The sequence below is a fragment of the Pan troglodytes genome, chromosome 21, assembly GCF_028858775.2.
Source record: "Pan troglodytes isolate AG18354 chromosome 21, NHGRI_mPanTro3-v2.0_pri, whole genome shotgun sequence".
In the NCBI taxonomy this organism is placed as follows: Eukaryota; Metazoa; Chordata; class Mammalia; order Primates; family Hominidae; genus Pan; species Pan troglodytes.
The window spans coordinates 31,664,154-31,683,739 of NC_072419.2; the positions used below are offsets into that span (position 1 = coordinate 31,664,154).

The 19,586-nt window shown below is 48.8% G+C and overlaps 1 long non-coding RNA gene across 1 annotated transcript; it reads right to left on the reverse strand.

Annotated features, from left to right (window-relative positions):
- Window positions 1–1,503: 1,503 nt before the first annotated feature.
- Window positions 1,504–18,266, reverse strand: LOC129138231 (uncharacterized). The gene is made up of 5 exons (XR_008541355.2): window positions 18,091–18,266; window positions 13,154–13,280; window positions 12,225–12,370; window positions 7,127–7,235; window positions 1,504–2,964 (listed from the first exon to the last, which is right to left on the reverse strand). It is a non-coding gene; the product is annotated as an uncharacterized LOC129138231 (long non-coding RNA).
- Window positions 18,267–19,586: the final 1,320 nt, after the last annotated feature.

Genomic DNA, 19,586 nt, shown 5'->3' on the forward strand with positions numbered 1-19,586 from the left:
TCCCAAGTAGATGCAGCCACTGTCTAACCAGTGTCTACACCACCTCTGAACTCCATGGAGCTCCCACACCGTGCTCAACCTTCAGGAGGTTTTTTAATGCCAGTTCATATTCCCTGCCCCCAGGAAGTTGGAGAAACAAAAATGAGTTGCATCTCTGTAGGGTCAGCCAGAATGGACATCATGGTTTGGAGTCCACAGAAGCAAAGCCAAGTCGGGGATTCATGTGCATGTGGTTTATTGGAGGGTGCTCACCAGAAGAGAGGGAAAGGAGGAGGCAGGGACTTTGTATCCCACCCACGCACCTCTCCACCCACCCCTCCTGGCACTCAGAGGCCACAGGCAGTTGGAGAGGTAGAAATTGCAGCTCTGGGCCAGGCAGTTTCTGCTCCCAGAGGGGTCCAGAAGCAAGTGGCAGGAGTGAGGCCTGAGCCCCCACAGCACCTGGGAAGGACACACCCTTACATGAAAAGGGGATAGCAGGGTGTCAGAGCAGGGACCAAAGGCACATGCCATAATGGCCTAAAGATTCAGAGTGTGTCTTAGTCTGTTCAGACTGCTATAACAAATACCTTAGCCTGGGTAATTTACAGACAATACGAATTTATTGCTCACAGTTCTGGAGACTGGGAAAGCCAAGATCAAAGCACGAGCAGATTCAATGTTGGGTGACAGCCTGTTCCTCATAAATGGTAACTTCTAAGTGTCCTCACATGGTGGAAGGGGCCAGAGGCTCCTTGGAGCCTCTTTTATAAGGGCACTGCTCCCATTCATGGGGGAGGGGGGAATCCTTATAACCTAATCACCTCCTAAAGTTCCACCTTCTATACCATCACATTGAGTATTAGGTTCCAACATATGAATTTGGGATGTGGGGGTGTATCTGAGTCCAAACTCACTCTGCTCACCACATGACAGCCAATAAGTCACGAGCAAGGAGCTGGGGCAAAGAAAATCACTTATTTCAGAAAGTCAGCAAACCAGGAAGATGGTGACTAGTGTCCTAAAGCACCATCCTAAAAGGCATGAATCCCAAGCTTCTTTTTATATTGGGAAAGGGGGAACAAGAAGGGGTTTGAGATCAGGAGATGACTGATGACCACAGACATCTTGGAAGCAATGAGGATCTGAGGAGGTTGTGAAACATCTGTCCTTGGTGAGGTTACAATCCTCCTATAAATCCTTAACACAAAATTGTTACTTGTGTATGCACCCTATTTATCTCCTTGGGGGTTAGTTTTGTAAAGAAACTATTGTCATCCTTGCTTTAGTAGTTAGCTTGGCCCATGTGCAAGAATGAGCAAAGACAGTTAATTGGTGAGGGTAGAAGGCAGACGGAGTCAGCTATGTTCCATTTCTCTCACTGTTACGGGGGCACCAACACTCAGACCAGAGCACAAACAAAGGTGTGTCTAGAACTCCAGGGCCAGAGGTCCCAAAGGATCTAGAAGGTGTAGAAGGACCAACACTCAAGGTCAACACATAATCCAGACAAGAAGAGCTTCTGGTTCAGTCATGTTGGTTAACATAAAAACATTGTGTACAAAGTGTTACGTAGAAATAGAAATGCATCACATTTAGTTATACAGCTGATGAACCCAATCCTACAGAAAAATCTAAAATGTTTTGAAAGTCAGGCTGTTCCAGGAAAGCCAGAGCATCGGTGACTACCCGTGCCCATGAGAGGCTTCCCTAAGAAACCGGAGTGTTCACAAGAGGGCAGGCAGCGCTGGAGGGCTGGGGCTCGGGAGGCCTTTAACGCTTTTGCCTGCTGACCTTGGAAGCAGCCCCCACAGCCAAGGCTATCCCTCCCCGCAGCTGACTCACATCTGGGCCCTCCCTGGCAGGAAACTCTTGTCTCTGTAGGGTCGGGCAGCTTCCCCCATGTTTCTACTACAGGAGAGCAAAGCAGAAAAGTCCCCATCCTTGGTAAGTAGAGTCCCTCTTGGTCTTGGGTCCCGCCTGGCCATGCACTTTCCTTCCTTCAGTCTGAACTGCCCTTGCCCCACTCAGTCCCCGGGCTTCAAGCTTCCTGCAGCTGAAGCTGCACGATGAGATCCCAACAGTTGGCACTACCTGAGCCTGCCCTGGGCCTGTTTCTCTCCTGACCCTCTGAACATTCTCTTGGGCATATTCATCCATTCCAAAAGGTTCAGCCAGTCTCACCACACCTGCCAGTGACTCCCAAACCCAGACCAGCAGTCTGGTTTCTGTCCTGAGTCCCGACTGGAATCCAGATGCCTGCTCAGCACAGACAGCTCAGCTCAGTGGTCAAGCCCGCCCGCCACCTCTGCTGGGTCACTTCTCCGCACGTACACCAGGAATGCGGTGCCTACCTGAACTTTCCCTGAACCCCACATGCAATTAGTCCCCACATCCCCTCCTAACCAGCTCTTGGGGCCATGCTTCCTCCCAGCCCAGGGTTACCGCCCATTGCAGGCCCCGTCCTCTCCCTTGGATTCCGTGGTGCCTCCTACAGTCTCCCTGCACTTGGTCATTGCCTGCTGGGACCATCTCAAGACCAGCTGACCCTTTTATTCCCCTACTGAAAACCGTCCATGGCTCCCACTTGTCTTTGGATGAAACACATTTCTTAGCTCCCCTCTTTGTTATTTCCCCTATTCCAGCCTCACCTAACCCCACAGAGGCCACAATCTCTGCCCCCTCCAGCCTGCCCTCCTGGAAGCCCCCTCCTCTTTCCTTCCTTCTCAACTCCTGTGCATGGTTCCAGCCTTGGCCAAGAGTCCTCTCCTCCAGGAAGCCCCTGCATCCCCGCTGAGCCAGGCACCTTCCTTTGAGGTCCTTTGCACCCTGAGAGGCCTCCAGCCAGGTGCGTGGGAAACAGGAAGAGCCTCCGTGCATGCCGGTGGAGCGGCTGAGGCCTTGGCGATCGTGGGCATATGCTGCTTGCACGCTGTGTGTTCCATGAGCAAACCATTCAGCCTTTCTGAGCTTCAGTTTCCCTCTCTGTGAAATAGAGATGGTAAATGTGCTTTAAAAAAATAATAATAAGGTTGTTGTTAGTGTAAGTGCACAGTGCCTAGCATATAACAAATGCCTGATAAACATCATGAAACGGAGTAAAAGTCATTACAGATACCTAAACCCTCCATCTTAGAAAAGCTGAAAACACAGACCTGAGAAGAAGGAAGTAGTTAGAAAAGTCTATATATGGGTCTCTGTAACAATGGCTCAGGTAGCCATGTTACTTACTGTGTTTTTCAGGCCGTGCGGATAAAGGCTTCAAAAAAGGGAGGCACCTAGAGGGAGAGACCAGAGGGCCAAGTTGATGCCCAAAGAGATAAAAGCAAGAAATGGTCAGCAAGGGAGACAGCATCTGAATTTATGAAATAGCAGTTACCTCACTGGGTCTGGAAAGAGAATGGAAAGCATGTAAAGCACCACCAGATGGAAATGGCGTGGGCTCCAAAAATGTCCCCACTGCACACAACCCCCGAATCCCCTCTCAGGAGCACAGTCAGGTCTGACCTCTGCAGAGCAAGACTGGCTTTTTGTGTGAGTTCAGGCCTCATGCTTCAGGCCTACCCCTCCTAATGGACCGCCACGCACACATTCATGAAGTCTTAGCAGCCCAAATGGGGAGCTTCAGAGAGCCCCACTCCCAGCTCAGCTTGTGCGCGCCCCCTCCTCATTCTACCACCCAGGTCATCCACATGGAACACGGGGTGCAAGGAGCCAGCAGACACCCCAGAAGGTCCTGACAAGTGATGACAAAGAGAGAGGAAGTTGGAAGACCCGGATTCCAGTGCCAACCCCGTGGCTCACCATCGGCCGTCCTCCAGTCTCCATTTCAATCATCAGGAAAATGGGAGGGTACAGTAGATAGATTTATGTATTGCGTGTTTTAACTTTATTCTTGGAAAAGAAATACATGCAGATGGTTCAACTTTAAAATTACAAAAGGATATTCAGCAGCGAGTATCCCTCCCACCCCTGCCCCTGCCTGCATCACCCCTCCTGGAGGCAGCCAGCCTGTGCGCACTTCAAAGGTAGTTCATGCATTTACTAACAAGTGCATCCTTTGCTTTGTTTACACAAATGGCAGTTCCCACACACACCTCCCACACTTTGCATCATTTACTCAACACTGCGCCTTGGAGACTGTCCAGTGCACACACACAAGTGCTATCTCGTTTCCTTTTCTTGAGACTGTCGTCCACTCCATGGAGGCACTGAAATTCTGGGTAGCTTCTCAGGGTCCCTTCCAGCTCTGAGATTCCATGTTGTCCGTTCAAATGTGTCTTTCAGCTGCCCACAGTGGGCTGAGGTGGGCACCCCTGCCACAGAGGAGGCTTCGCCTCTCCTCCCCTAGAGGTGCTCTGGAGAGGAACCCCTCCCATAAACCAAGCCACTCCTCACAGCAGACCTGGGACAGTCACTTTCTAGCCAGGTGGCAGACTGGCAGGCAAACTGAACCTGAACATCTTTGTTTCTAGGCTGTGAGGGACAAGGCTTCCATGACTACATGGGAGATTCCCAGCAAATTCACCCCACAAAATACCCAAACACATTTTAGGAAATGCCTGGCCAGAAAGGACAGCCCTCACCTTTCGCCAGAGCTGGTCTGGTCCCTGTGTCAGGATAACATCCCACTAGCCTGGTTTGTCTCTTAGAAAAGAAAAAGAGAATTAGGACAAAAGAGGCCGCATCCTCATCTGGTGCCGGGGTTCCCTTTTCCAGCTACAAAAAAAGCACTGGGGTCAGCCTACAGAACTGCCGAGAGCCCCACGGAAGTCTCAGGCAGACCACACGCTTGCTGGCGACCCTCCTCATCCAGCAGGGATCCAGGAGGAGAGAGGGGGATCGAGCACCACAAAGTGTAGAGGAGAGAGGTGGGCAAGCAGGCAGAGACAGAGGGAGCAGACCGAGCCAGGGAAGTGGGCGTCTGAGGCCGAGCAGGAAGATGGGGAGCACAGAGACTGTTAAAGACACCAGAGGCCCCAGACCTGAGAAACAATGGCACAGAAAGGGTATCTGGAGCAGAGAAAGACTGATTAGTAGGCCAGTAATTAGCAGTTATCTAATGCTGCATAGCTAAATATCAATGACTTAGTGGTCTCAAACTGCAATCACAGTTTCTGTGGGTCAAGAATTCACTAATAGTCTGGCCGGGTGGTTCTGGCTTGGAGTCTGCTACAGACTGAATGTGGCCCCTGGAAAGCATGTGCTGGAAACATAATCCCCAGTGCAACAGTGCTGGGAGGGGGCTGCTGAGTGGTGATTAGACTGTGAGGGCTGTGCCCTCTTGAATGGATTAATTCTGTTATCATGAGAATGGGTTTGTTATCTCAGTAGTGGATTCATTATAAAAGAACAAGTTTGATCCTCCCTCTCTCTGTCTCTCTCCCTCCCCCTCCCTCCTTTTGCCCTTCCACCATGGGATGATGCAGCAAGAAGGCCCTTGCCAGATGCTGGGCCCCTAATCTTGGACTTCCCAGCCTCCAGATCCATGAGCCAATAAATTTCTGTTCATTATAAATTGCCCAGTCTATGGAATTCTGTTATAGCAGCACAAAGCAGACTAACAGGGCTGCAGTCAGATGTCAGCCTGGGCCGCATCATTTGGAGGCTCTGCTGTGGCCAGGGGATCCACTGCCAAGGCAGCCCTCACTGGCTGCCGAGCTGGTGCTGGCTGCTGGCAGGAGGCCTTAGCATCTCTCTGTGTGGGCCTCCCCAGGGCTGCTTGGGCGTCCTTTTGGCATGTGGCTGGCTTCCCCCAGCATGAGTCACCCAAGAGAGCAAGGCGGGAGCTGTAGCGCCTTTTCTGACCCATCAACATTCTGCTGGACACAGAGGCCAGCCCTGATTGAATGTGGAAAGGACTGCATGAGAGTGTGGCTCGAGGAGGCCAGAACCATTGGCAGCCACCTGGGAGACTTGGCAATCACAGAGAGAGGGAGACAAGACATTGTATGGAAACTGTGAGTGGCTGTGTCAAGCTCATAATATTCCATAAACATGGGTGGGGAAGATAAGGATGAATGATTAGCAAGGAAAGGAGAAAAAATAAAAAGCAAACCTTGTGCTTCCACTGGACAGTGGTACCTGAAACTTTTTCTTTTCTCACCTTCCTTGTTATTTTAAATGATTTTAAATAATATCAGTAATGCATGCATATATCTTCACAATAAGAATGTCCAACAAAGCTCTCCTTAACCAAACCACCTTGAATGCCACCCCTCCCCAGAGGTCATCACTGTAATCATGCTGAGTCACATCCCAGGACTTGCCTTCACAGCTTTCCTTGTACATTGCAGTGTGTGTGTGTGTGTGTGTGTGTGTGTGTGTGTAGGAAATGAATTTCATTTCATGAAAAATGTAATTCCATTTTGTATTTTTTTACATAAATTGTATCATATCATATCATTGCTCTTAGAATTTTTTCCACTTAATTGATACGTCTTGGACATCATTGTGTGCAGATACGTAAGTCGATCTCATTCTTTTTGACCACTGCATGGCATTCCACAGTGTGGCTGCACCATGATTGTAACCATTTCCCTAATGAAAAATATTTAGGTGGTTTGCATTTCTTCTATTACTAGCAGTAAATGTTGTATGTGCATCTTTGTATACTTACTTCTAGACTGTTATTTCTGAATATATATGTATCTTCAGTTGTCAATTCTTAATTTTATTATGTTGTAATCAGTAAGTGTGACCTATATCATGATTTCTATTTTTTGGAGTTTGTTGATCATTTCTTTATGGCTTAACACATGACCAATTTCTGTGACTGTGCTGTGTATACTTGAAATAATATACACTCTCTGGTGGGTAAAAAGACCCGTTAGCTATTATATGATGTTTTTCTCTGTTATTTAAGAGTTTTGTTTATTTTTATCTTCTTGATCTCTGTCAATTTCAAGAGCTGTGCATTAAAAATCTCACACGATAGTGGATTTTTAAATTTATCTTTGTATTTCCATCAGTTTCAATAAAAGTTGCTAATATTTATTCACCACCTGCTGTGTGTCAGGCCCTGTGATAAGGACTTAGCATATATTATCTCATCTGATCCTTACAACAGCCTATAAGGGAGGCATTATTATTATCCTTGTTTTTCAGATGAAAAATGCAAAACAAAGAGGAACCTGATATCACATACCTAAAAAGTAGCAGAGTTGAGACTTAACCTACTCTTGGCTCTAAGTATGCAGCGTGGACCACACATCACAATTGCTTTTCCTGGAGCCCTGCTCCTATTTTATGTAGCCCTGAGAAAGAAAGAAAAAAGCTTTCAATTTCTATGACACGATGCTTTCTTATATATGAGAGTTTTTATATTTATCAAAAAAGTTCTTTTAGACTTTTTTTTGAGACAGGATCTCGCTGTGTCGCTCAGGCTGGAATGCAAGTGGTGCAATCACGGCTCACTGCAGCCTCAACCTCCTAGGCTCAAGCAATCCTCCTACCTCAGCCTCCTGAGCAGCTGGCACTACAGGTGCACATCACCATGCCCAGCTAATTTTTAAATTTTTTTTTGTAGAGAAGAGGTCTCACTACCAGTTTGTCCAAGCTGGTCTCAAACTCCTGGGCTCAAGCAATCCTCCCACCTCAGCCTCCCAAAGTGCTGGGATTACAAGTGTGAGCCAATGAGTCACCACACCTGGCCTTTTAGACTTATTGATAAAACATTTTGTCATAGATTTCTCTTGAGCATATACGAAAAGGATACACATGTGCCCTAAGACTTGCTTCCTCCCAGAACCCAATGCCTCTGTGTCACTTTTGAATTACAGCCGACTCTGCCCCCTGAAGAGCACTGGGGACACAGGATTTATTTGAACATGCTCCAGTATTGTCTCCGAGGTTTTCTTCCAAGGCATTCACATCCATTCACATTGGCACTGCTGCTTTATTGATGTTACCAAGAAATGTCAACAGAAATTAGGAATCACGGACACACGCTGTTTTGCTCTCGCTCTCAGCTGTGTGTTGAGAACGCAGTCGTAGGACAGCAGGGTGATGCAGGGGAGCTGCTGGCATCGGCAGAGAGAAATGGGAAGACAGCCACATCCTCAACGGAAGGCAAGCTGCCCGATGCATGGAGACCCTGGGGCTGCCTGCACTTACATTAGCTGTTCAGACGCCATGGACACCAAGGGTATTTGAGTGGCTGAAAGGTTGACGAGGATTCCACAGGGTGGCAGCAGAACCAGGACCAGGACCAGGGGAGCACCACCAAGGAAAACCTGGACACAGCCACCTGGGGGCAGGAGCCACACCTACTTCAGTTTATGAGAAACAAGTTCACTCATCCAAACCCAAAGAATGGACTCAGAGACCCGGAGAACTGCAAAAGTGAGACTTTTAATGACAGTCTTGCAAGATTGGGTATCTGATGGACAGGCACACCCAGCACAGTTTCAACAAGCAATTTATCCGCTAGTGCACAGGTCCCTCCCACAGTTCCTCAAATGCTGAGTACTATGGGGGTCACAGTCTTCCTGGACATCGCCTATGGGTTGGTGGGTAGGGGTTTTAGGCATTTTCTTTACAGTTGTCTTGCTGCATCTTGTTGCAGCCACAATGCATTGCAATCCTAGTTAGCTCAGGGGCGCTTCAAGTATTTCACTTATGACCTAAGTAGCTGGGCAGGCTGATAAGAACAGACAAAGTGAGCTATTTTGCAGGCTAGTAAACTTTCATCTTAGATTAAACTTCTTTGGTTCTGGTAAGGGCAACTAAGGGGGTGAGGGGCAACAAACAGGCATCGGCTCTCCAAGCAGGGGCCTAGTATATCCTGTTTCTTCTGTAGTTTGCTGACCTAAACTGATTCAAGGCACTATGTCTTGGAAATGAACCAGCGTAAACATTATTTCCTTCAAGTTCATCGTCATGTTCCCAGCACCCAGCACAGTGTGGGAAACAGAAACAAGAGACAGCAATGGATCCCTCAGTGCTCTAACGGCCCCCAGATCGCTGTGTAAACTCCTCCTGCCCGTCTGCCGTGATGTGGAGAGTGCCTCACAGAACTGTGTCGGGACTGGAATTTGGTGAGCAGGTCCATGGCGTCCCCACTCTTTTATGGAAGAAACCGCACCAGGACAACTGTCTTTAGAGCTTCCCAAACCACACTGTTACTCTGCCTTCTGTTTAGAATCTCTTGAAATCCACACTGCAATGGCATAGTCCCTCAATTCTCTCCAAAAAAAAAACTGGGGTACTTATCCCCCCGTGATGGCAAGTGAAGAAGAGTCCAACGTGTTCATGGGCAAATTATCCAAGCATTCATCAACCCCTAGCTTGGAAATTCTTTGGCTGACTAGTTTCTGCCCCCTAGTCTGTCCACGTTGGGAGAGGACTGGGCGGGGGCTTGGCCAAGGTGAGGCAGCTCCAGGAACGCTAGCAGAGACAAATACTTTGTCCTTTTCTGTCCTCTTTCCTGCCAACACCCCATATGGGTATTTTGCTGAGGAATGAGCATGCCTCCACCAACACGGGGATGCCCAGCATCTGTCAGCACATGTTTTCCAAGTGTTCCCAGTCCCACCCTGGTTCCAGAGGGGGTCATACAAAGCACAGAAAACCCTATCTGTCTCAAGACAGTGTAGCAAGCAAGTCAAAACCAGCACCACTCATTAGTTAGTGAGCAATTCGGTGCTAATTGGCAGAAAATAGGTGAAAAAAGGTTCACAATCATATTTTAAAGTAGTTTTATGAAAGTATAATATTCATACAAAGTCATAAATGTACAGCTCATTGAATTTTCACAAAATGTTTACACCCAGATCAAGAAGAGGAAATTACCAGAACCTACCAGCACCATCCCCCCCATGCAAGGATCCCACTGTCCTGGCTTCCAGCACCACAGCCTAGCTCTGCCCATATTTAAACATAGTGTAGCTGGAATCACAGAATGTGAATGCCCTTCCTCCTGGCTTCTTCCACCCAATATTACACTGGTGAGCTCACGGGTGCTGGGGCTCACTCATCGCCATTGCTGTGCAGCATCCATTTATCCATGCTGCCCCATTGGCGGGCGTTTGCCATCTCTCCCATTTGGGACTATTACAAATAGCACTGCCCTGGAGGGCTTGGTGGCCACACATCCCCATGCCTGTTGTGTGACTGCCCAGCCAAGGACTTGCTGGGCACAGGGGGCACCTGTGGTCAGCTCTTGTGGATATCACCAGGCAGGTGCCCAGAGTGGTTGCCTCATGGTTCTATTTAGTGATCCTTTTGACTTCACATTTAAATAAAATTACCTCCCAGGAGGGAAAACACACTACTATGGAGCACCTCATGTATCCTGGCATGAGACACGGCTGTCACCAAAGGATGGCATTGAGTAAAGGAAAGGAAAGCAGCCATGCAGTCACAGGTGCCCTTGAATTTCCCCTGGAAAGCCACTCCAGGGGGCAGGGGGCAGGGGAGACTGAAACTTCAGCTTTCAATAGACACAGCTGTGAAGATGATCCCATGTCCAAGAATCCTGGAGTGCCCCCAGAACATCTCTCATCATTAAGAAGTCAACGACAGGCTTCCACGCGGAGGCTGCCAATAGCCAGGAGGGAAGGCTTTCTGGGCTCACCCTTGCCAGGCTGAGCGTTGGTCTACACCCCACTGTTCTTTAAATTGTTTATCATTCATTCTCTCTGTCTCTCTCTCATTTCTCTTTCCCCAACTCTCTCTTCCCATCCCCACAACTTGTGTAATTGTGTAAGTGTATTTATAAAAGTCAAATAAGGTGACTCCATTTTATCATCCTCTTTTTCAAAGCTGATGCAGCTAAGGCTCAGAGAGGCTAAGTAGTTTGCCCAAGTTCACAGAGCATTCACACACACACAACTCCCTGGCCCCACAGGACATGATCTGTCAGCTGTACCATCTCTCTACAAAGCCACCAGGATCATATAATAAAGAATGTAAAGAGACTCTCTTCCTACCAGAAAGTCCCTTATATGTGAGCAAACCCCTAGGACGCCAGAAGGACTCTGTGAGATTTGTGTAGAAATCTCCTGGTATTTCAGTTCTCCCGGTGAGTGGACACGTATTTCTCATCAGGAGGCTTCGATGTCTCTAAATTCATCCCCAGTGTTCTGAAGGGGTAGATTACGCTCAGGAGTGACCAGCCAATTGTTAGAGAAGATTTCAGTCGAGGCTTTGCTTGTGAAGGTGCACTGCTCACAACTTGGCTTCCCCTGTGTGGAACACAAATGTGAAGGACCAAGCGGAGCATTTATGAGCACCAAGGCTGGGGCTCGCTCTCAGGTCAGAGTTCGAATTGTCCACTGTCTGCATCTCAGTTAAGATGCACCCGTCAGTCCTAACATGGAACCCAGAGTAGAGTCTTTCTCCCCTGAGTAGGTCTTGATCCAGAGATCCAGTTAGGGCCCCTTAGAAACAAGCATGAATGCCCCTGGTCCTTCCTACCTCCCCAGAAGCAGAGAGAGGGCATGCAGCTGGACTGGATTGCCTTAGCTGAGCTGTGGCTCATGGATAGGAGTGCCTGCTGGCTGCCTCAACCAGGAAGGAGGGGCTGCTGTTCCTGAAAATCATGGTCATCTCCTCTGGCAAGTCCACCATCATATTCCAACAGGGTAAGCACAGTGGAATGCGGCAAGGGGAATAACCCAGTATCACAGGCAGCCCCAAAGAAAGGGCAGTGGGACGGGTGAGTGTGGTCTCCAGTTTTCTCACTGGAAGCCTACAGGCCTGGGCCACCTGGAAGTAACAGACCTTTTAGTTTACATCACTAAAAACCAATCACACTCTTACATTTCAAAGAACTTGCACTTAAATCAAACTGCCAAAATATAATCAAGTTGCATGACTCTGATTTTAATTTAGGCCTAAATTTCTCCAGTAGTGTAGGGAACACTGAGGTGGCCAGTGCTGGGAGCCATATCACCAAGTGGCATTTGCTTGTGGAGCCAAAGTCCCCCAAAAAGAATTGGGCCTGGAGAACCTTACAGATATGTCATCAGTAACATTAACTGGCCCTTGATCAACCTTTTCCTCTTTGTAATTATTTTTCCTCCAAGACTCCTGTGACATTCTTTCCCATGGTTTTGAAGACAAAGGAAAGTGTGCTGCCAAGCCTTGGGCATAGACAAGCCACACAACATTTACTGCAACTTTAAGAAATTGTTTAATAGGAAAGGAATCTTCCTAAAAGCATTTTCTGATCATCATTAAAGAAGTCAATCCCCTCTTTTAGCTTAGAGATAAATAAAGTCCTGATTACTGGAGCAAAGTACCTTGAGAATTTCCCATTTATTCCCTGATGACATAATCCTCATGCCAATAAATTGACCATGTGATGTACATGCTCCTGTAATGCCATGTGTTAATGTCAGGGAATAAATTCACAATCTGATTTGATTTTTTCTGGAGTGGGGAGAACCTGAAACAACATAATGCAGACACATAATCAGCAGACACAAAATAAGCTGTTCATCCGATTTCAAACACACTTACAACCAAACCTCACTTCTGAAATCACCATAATTACTTTTTTAAATAATTCATTTTTAATGATTATAAAAGTCTACATTCCTGTGGTGGAAAATATAGGAAATAAGAAAATAACAATCACCGCTAAGCCTATGATCCACAAATAAGCCCTGTCAACTTTTTTGGTCTATTGTATTTTAATACTTTTCAAAACATACATAATTTCACAACCCAATATCACATTGTAGGTGCAACTTGAACTGATTTTTTTTTCACTTTGCATGCAACATTGTCAAAGTATGTCAAAATGTGGAAGGACATTTAGTGATAACCTCTGGGTGGCAGAAATATTGTTATTTTCTTATTTTCTTTATGCTTTATTACCTATATTTTCTAATTTTCTACAATGCACATTCATTATTATGAAAAGATTATTTTTAAATTCAGAAAGATTATTTTCCATGGCTGCATACCATTACATCTTATGGATACACCCTGATCTACTTAATCTTTATCAAAATGGTGGACAGCTGCCCTTTCCAAGGTCTTGGGAGGGGCCCTTGGAATGTGTTCATGTGGTCATATGTTTTTGTGAAATTTGCAACAGTAAACTATAAACACAGTTATTTGAGACCATTCTAACTTCCCTCCTGCACATCTTTGCTATCAGGTTGTACTCAGAGGAAGTCGAATTGAGGGCATTTATGGGACTCACCATCATTTCTCATTGTACCTGTTACTGCAGCCACCCTAGCATGGGGACTCTTTCAGGATGCTCCCAATGTCAGCAAATCCATGAGGATTTAAGGGGATTCAAGGAAGATGGCAGCAGTGACACGGGTTTTGAATCTCCTTGAATCCTACACAAAAATAACATGGAAATTAGATAGTAAAACCAAAAACACATGGGCAAATGGCCAAAAACAACAAAACTAGATGATACAGTCCCCACCCTCTAGGCCCTACGTAAAAGCAAGTGGAGGTGACCACCATGGCCACGGCCCTGCGTGATACCAGCGTCTGTGTGGAGGGAGAAGAGAGAAGCAAGGGAAACCTGGAAAAAAGATGACTTGGGAAAGAATTCAGGACAAATGAAAATCATCTCAGAAATGAGGGCTAAACTGGAAGGAACACAAGGGCAAATAACAGGCAGTCAATGCATTGAGAGAAATAGGAGAAATTTGTTTTAGTCATAAAGACATAAAGGAAAAAATAAAAAGAAAAAAGAAAAAATGACAAATAGGCAAAAAAGATTCAGCATATAGGTAATAAAGTATCTAGAGAAAAAACCTGAAGTAAAATAGCAGAACAAATACTGAACTCTGCAATGGCAAAAAAAAAAAAAAAAACTTTCCCATAATTTAGAATTTAGAAAACAAAACAACAACAACAAAAAAAGTTGAAACTACATTCTGAAAGAGCACAGTGAGTACCTGAGAATATCAACCCAAAAGGACCAGCACCAAGACATAGGCTAGGAACATTACTGAACTCTAAAGACAAATAAATAATTCCTTTGTGAATCTGGGTGGAACAAACACGAATGAACATAAAATCAAAGGGAGAGAAAATCTGATTATCATCCACGTGGAGAGCAACACTTACTCCAAAAGGAGATAGAGGAATCGATTCTGCAACCCAAAGAGCTGCTCTCGGTCAGTGCCACAGGGCTACATCTGTGCAGGGGGCACAGGCAGGCCTGGACACCCGTGTATGACAGAGTGATAAGGACCAGAAGGGAACATCACACACAGCCCAGACTGGCATGGAGCCACTAGTTGGACATCTGCAGGGGAGCGTAAGCCAAGAGGGAATCCTCTAGGAGGAGATGGGCCAAGCCACGCAAGTGCAGGGAAGAGAGAGGAGGGAGGAGGGAGAGCCACATTGTGTCATGCTGGAGTGAGTAGGTTTGTGGGGACTCAAATGTGCCCTTTTTACCAAAGCACAAGCATTCAGGACAACCATCACCAAGTTCAGCTGCAGTCCTAGCATCCCACTGCTGTCTGTTTTCACAGGAGCACCAGTCCAACAAGAAGTGCATCGAGGCACATGTACATACAACTGTGACACGCAGTTTGGCTTTGGAAATCTTGAGCACTGCACCATGCCCAGGAAAACCGTAGATGTCCATGGCTGTCCTGTACCAGAATGACCAAATCATCGCTGTGTCTGCACAGTCCCAGAAATAAAACCACCAACCTAGTTTTCAGCCAACTCAGTTTTTTAGTAAATGTACAGTTGTAAAGTTCAAAGTCATGAAAAACAAGGAAAGACTGAGTGACAAATGAAAGACTAAGGAGAGAGACATGATGACTAAATATGCAGGGCATCCTGGATTCAATTCTGAAATAGAAAAATTACATTCGTGGAAAAACTGGTGAAACCCAACTGAAGCCTGTCATTTAGTAAATGGCATTGCACAACGGTGAATTCTTAGTTTGGATCAATGTCACATAGCTATATAAGTTGCTAACATTTGAGGAAACTGGGTAAAGGGTATTTGGGAACTTTGTACTATGCCTGCAACTCATCTATAAATCTAAAATTATTTCAAAATATGAAGTTTAAAAAATAGTTAACACTTTGCAATAATAGCACAGAAAAAAACAACTAGTTATTTGGCTGAATCTGTTTCTTTTTTACCTTTTTGATGGTACTTAGAACATCACAAGGTACTGTAGGTGGATCCCAAGTGTTCTGCCCCTGTGTTGAGGTCAGAGCCCTCCCTGGAGTTGCCCCCATGATCCCCTTAGCAAGGAACTGCTGGGGATACCCAGGAGCTCTGACACTGGTCCCTACTGTGGCCATGAACCCCAGCATGGAGAGAAGAAATCAGTGGGTGACACCTTCCTGGACTTTCCCTGTGCCTGTCCAGCTACTGTCCTCGACAGTTTTGCTCTCTGACTACAACTGGATGTGGGGATGTTGTTGATGCACTTGAAGGGTTGGATGCCTCGCCCATCCTTTCTCACCCTGCAGCACAGTGCTGATGCAGCTAAGACCATGGCCCTGCCTTGCATGCCCACAAAGCCACACCCACACTGTTCCGGAAGGTCTCCCTTAGTCTGGCACCAATGCAAACAGCTCAGCACTGTCATCACGGCAGCCCGTCCCCAGAGAGCAGAGCCTGACCCCAGCCAGATGCAGGCTGTCAACCCCGGAGGGACCCCAGGGGGCAGGAGTAAGGCTGGGGAGGCAGAGCTGACAAAGCTGGGGTGGGATATTGAGTCAGCCCCTCTGTGTGCCTTTGGGAGTGTGTCTGAGAATGGTCCCGGGGAGGAAGGGGAGCATTCCCTCATTGGCCCCCATGCATCGCTGGTCCAGGCCCCTACGCGCTGGCTCACCACCGGCAATGCACACTCCACGACCAGGGAGCCCCACGCAGGAAGGCAGAGGCCACGCCAGGCCACATTACCCCTGGGCAAAGCTCTCAGAATCCTGCCACCATGCAAGGAGAAACTGAGAGGATGGGCAGTGGGGGAGGCAGGGTCCAGGGCAGCTGCCCCATCCTCCCAACAGAGCAATTGCGAGTCTCTGAGGCATTCTCTGCCCAGGAACCCAACCAAGCCCACATGAGGGCAGGTGGGAGGGCCAAGGGGCTAACACCACCGGGGCAGACTCAGCCGCTTAGTGCTAGTGGATCAAGACCCCAGCTTCCCCACCTGCCAGCCGAGACAATGCTGAGGCGTGATCCGCACAAGGTCCTGGGGGTCCCCAGCAGGTGTGAGCCCCTGTTGCCCACAGTGGAAACCTGTGTCAATGCACACTCCCGGTCTGGCTTCCCTCCCTCTCACATCCCCTCCCCGCAGCTGCCTCCCAGGACCACATTCACCACTTGCACCCAGTCCTACCCATCGGGACTGCTTTGCAGAGAATCCATTTAAAACTGACCAAGTGGGCGTTGGAACCCTGCACTGTCTGATTCAGGCCCAAAACGTTTAAACACAATGCTAATACCCTCAGTTGTTGGGAATGTTGGGTTACTTGTGGGTTCCATTTGGATACTGGCCCCTGTGACGGCTACAGGACATGGGACGCCACCCATCCACTGATGCCACCTTTCTACCTCCTGCCCCAACAACGCCTCATGGGCACCAGAGACTCCGGGCACATTCCATGCTTCTCCAGATCCAGGGACCACGGAGGAGGGAGACTGTCTTCACCTCTCTGCTCTGCAGCTACTCTTCACCTCTCTGCTCATGCATGCTACTCACCGTCCCTGTGGCTCCAGACCCCATCCATGGGTTTATCTCCCCCAAGGAAAAATCATCACGAGGTTCTTCCATTTACACGCACTGGCTGCAGCCACAGCCTGGGGGACCAGGGCTGGACGGCGCCACAGGTAGAAGAGGGCCCGGATTCCCGAGTCACCTCCCAAGTCACCGTGGGAGGCTAATCAGGCCGCGCTGACCTTTGCCTCCAGCAGGGCCTCCGCTTCACTCCCTTCAGGGGCCTGGACATCATCTCTGGGCCTGGGCACACCCTGGGACAGTCAGATGCGGCGGCTTCCATGCGCCTCCCTCCCTCAGGCCTCACCCCCTTCATTCTCTCTCTAAAACCTCCCGGACAAACCACTAAAAACCCTTCCTTTAAATCATCGGAGGAAACGATGCGGCTGTCGTGGTGGTGAGTCATTTGGTTTTGGGTCGCGTGACCTCAGTGAGTGTGTCCCCATGGGGAAGCCGAGAGTGCTGACGTCCCCCTGGATGCGGGAGAGTCCACTCCGGGATCGCTGTTCCTGGAAATCCGCGTGTGGGTGCAGCCAAGCCCCTCAGTTGGGGAGGGAAGGCACTGGAGGACGAGGCCCGGAGGTGAGTCCGCAAAGCCAGGCTGCCAGGCTAACCACGCCCAGCTTCCCCCAGCCACCGACCAGGCTGCGGGGACGCTTTCAGAACATCATGCGGGTGCGCCGGCTGGCCCTGGGTGTCTGGGCCGGGGCCCCTCCAAGCCCACCTGGGAGAGCACTCCCGCCTCCCCCCACCCCGGGGCGCCCACCACCCCGGCCTCCGCCGTCGCCCTGCGACAGCGCCCCCAGGGCCCGGCGTCCTGGGCCTCTGACTCTGCCCGGTTTGCTAACCCGGACCCTCGCCGCGTCTTCCGGCTCCAGTATCCTCGGGAACCTCCTCCCTTTCATCACTCGCCTCGACAAGACCTTCTGAGGCCACACATCTCGAGGCAACAGCTCTGTGCCCCGCCTTTGTTTGGCTCTCAAAATTGTGCTGTGCCCTCTCATCTCCAACAGCGTTACGCTGATTTTCGAGCTTTTCCTGGCTCCCCCTGGCTCTTTGCTGTCGTCACTCGGTTCTCCGCCCATCCCCGTGCGCACGTGTTCGCTGTGCTAGCCCCGTGCGAGCTGAGCTGCCGTTAGAGTCGGTAGATTACAGCGAAGCTGCAGTCAGCAGCTCGTCTGCCTGGCCCTGCACACCGTGAGACTCGAGGCAGTGCCCGGGACGGGACCGCCTGGGGAAGAGAGGAGGGAAAAGCCAAACCCCGCAGAGGAAGGACGAGAGCTGGCAGCCAGGTCGGCTGCGAAAGGGGAGAGAGGTGGGCAGTCCAGGTCTGGGATGGGCCAGCCTAAGCTCGAATCGCTGTGTCAATGGGTTGGTCACTTAGCCCTTTTAAGCCTCAGTTTCCTCATCTCTAAAATGTGGATAATGACAGAACCCTCACAGGGCATCCAGAGATGGAGGCTGTGCGATAAGCCGAGCCCAGGCCTGTGGAGTTTTCTGTGCTCAGTGCTGTTGCTGTTGTCATCATTAGCCACCGTTTTTCAAATCTCGGAAGCCTCTTAGAAAACCAGCTGTTCTTGATGGCCACTTGTGAAAGGAGAAGCAGATTTCTTAATCAGAATGATTCAAGGAACTTTCTCCCAGCAACAGTTGTTAAATCAAGGCCTTGGAATTTTCTCTGAAAGAGAATTCTGCTGGGTGCTGTGCCTCACACCTGTAATCCCAGCACTTTGGGAAGCCGAGGTGGGAGGATTACTTGAGGCCAGGAATTCAAGACCTGCCTGGGCAACATAGCGAGACCCGTATCTACAAAAAACAAAAATAAATTAGCTGAGTAAGGGAGAGCACACCTGTAGCCCCAGCTACTCAGGAGGCTAAGGCGAGAGGATTGCTTAAGCCTAGGAGGTCAAGGCTGCAGTGCGCTATGATTGCACCACTGCACTGCAGCTTGGCAACAGAGTGAGACCCCGTCTCTAAAGAAAATAGTAAGTACAAATAAATAAAAGAGGATTCAGTATCATCAGGCTTGAGTGGTTCCTGAGAGAGAAAAGACCTAGATCATTCCTTAAGTTCCCCCTGGAGCCCCAATATCTTGATTCTGTGACTCTTCACATCTCCCTAATTAAATTGTCTGGTTTAATCCTCTCCTTGAGCCCTCTCCTCGGCCTCTGTCCTCCCCAGCCTTGCATCCATTCCATGCCCACCTTCCATGCTGGGGATGACTTACAAACTGCAGGCTTGCAGATTCACAATCACTCAACAATATGCTGCACAGACAGACTGCCCTCCTCCATGGACACCCTCCTTTGTGCGAAGGCCAATTGCTTATGGGCAGTTGGAATGTCTTCTAAGCAGACAAAAGGCCTGCTCAAGTGTGCAACTATTTGGGGGCAGTGGCCACTCCCTCCGCGGGTGGTTAAGGGCTGTGCTGCCTGGAGCCAGCTGCTGAGTCCTGGAGAAGAATAGAGCAGGCATGTGGACGCGACAAAAGCTGCCTGGCCCTGTGCCCCAGGCCAGCCCAGGACGCAGCACATCCTCAACATATGGGTCCCTGGGGGGGGTCCCCTCATTTAACAATCATGATTTCCCTCTTCAGGAGACAACAAGGTTTGGAAACCTTAAATGGGCTGTGTGACTAAATTAAATTCCCAAGGCAGCCAGAACCAAGACGCTAATTGCCTTGGCTCATGGTTCTTACCCTCCATGAGACAGATTGGCTCATTTTTCTGGCAACTAATTATTAATTTGAAGCCATGAATAGAAAGAGATGGGAAGGACCTGTCACCTCCTGCTTGGTGAATGCTAAAGCTTTGTCATTTGCAGGCACAGGAGAGTGCCGACGGGCCTTTGAGTGAGCCAGGCAACAAGTCAGGGGTCCCATATGTACAAACTGCATCCTGGCATTGCTTCTGCTCTGTGCAACATGGTGGGAGCCCA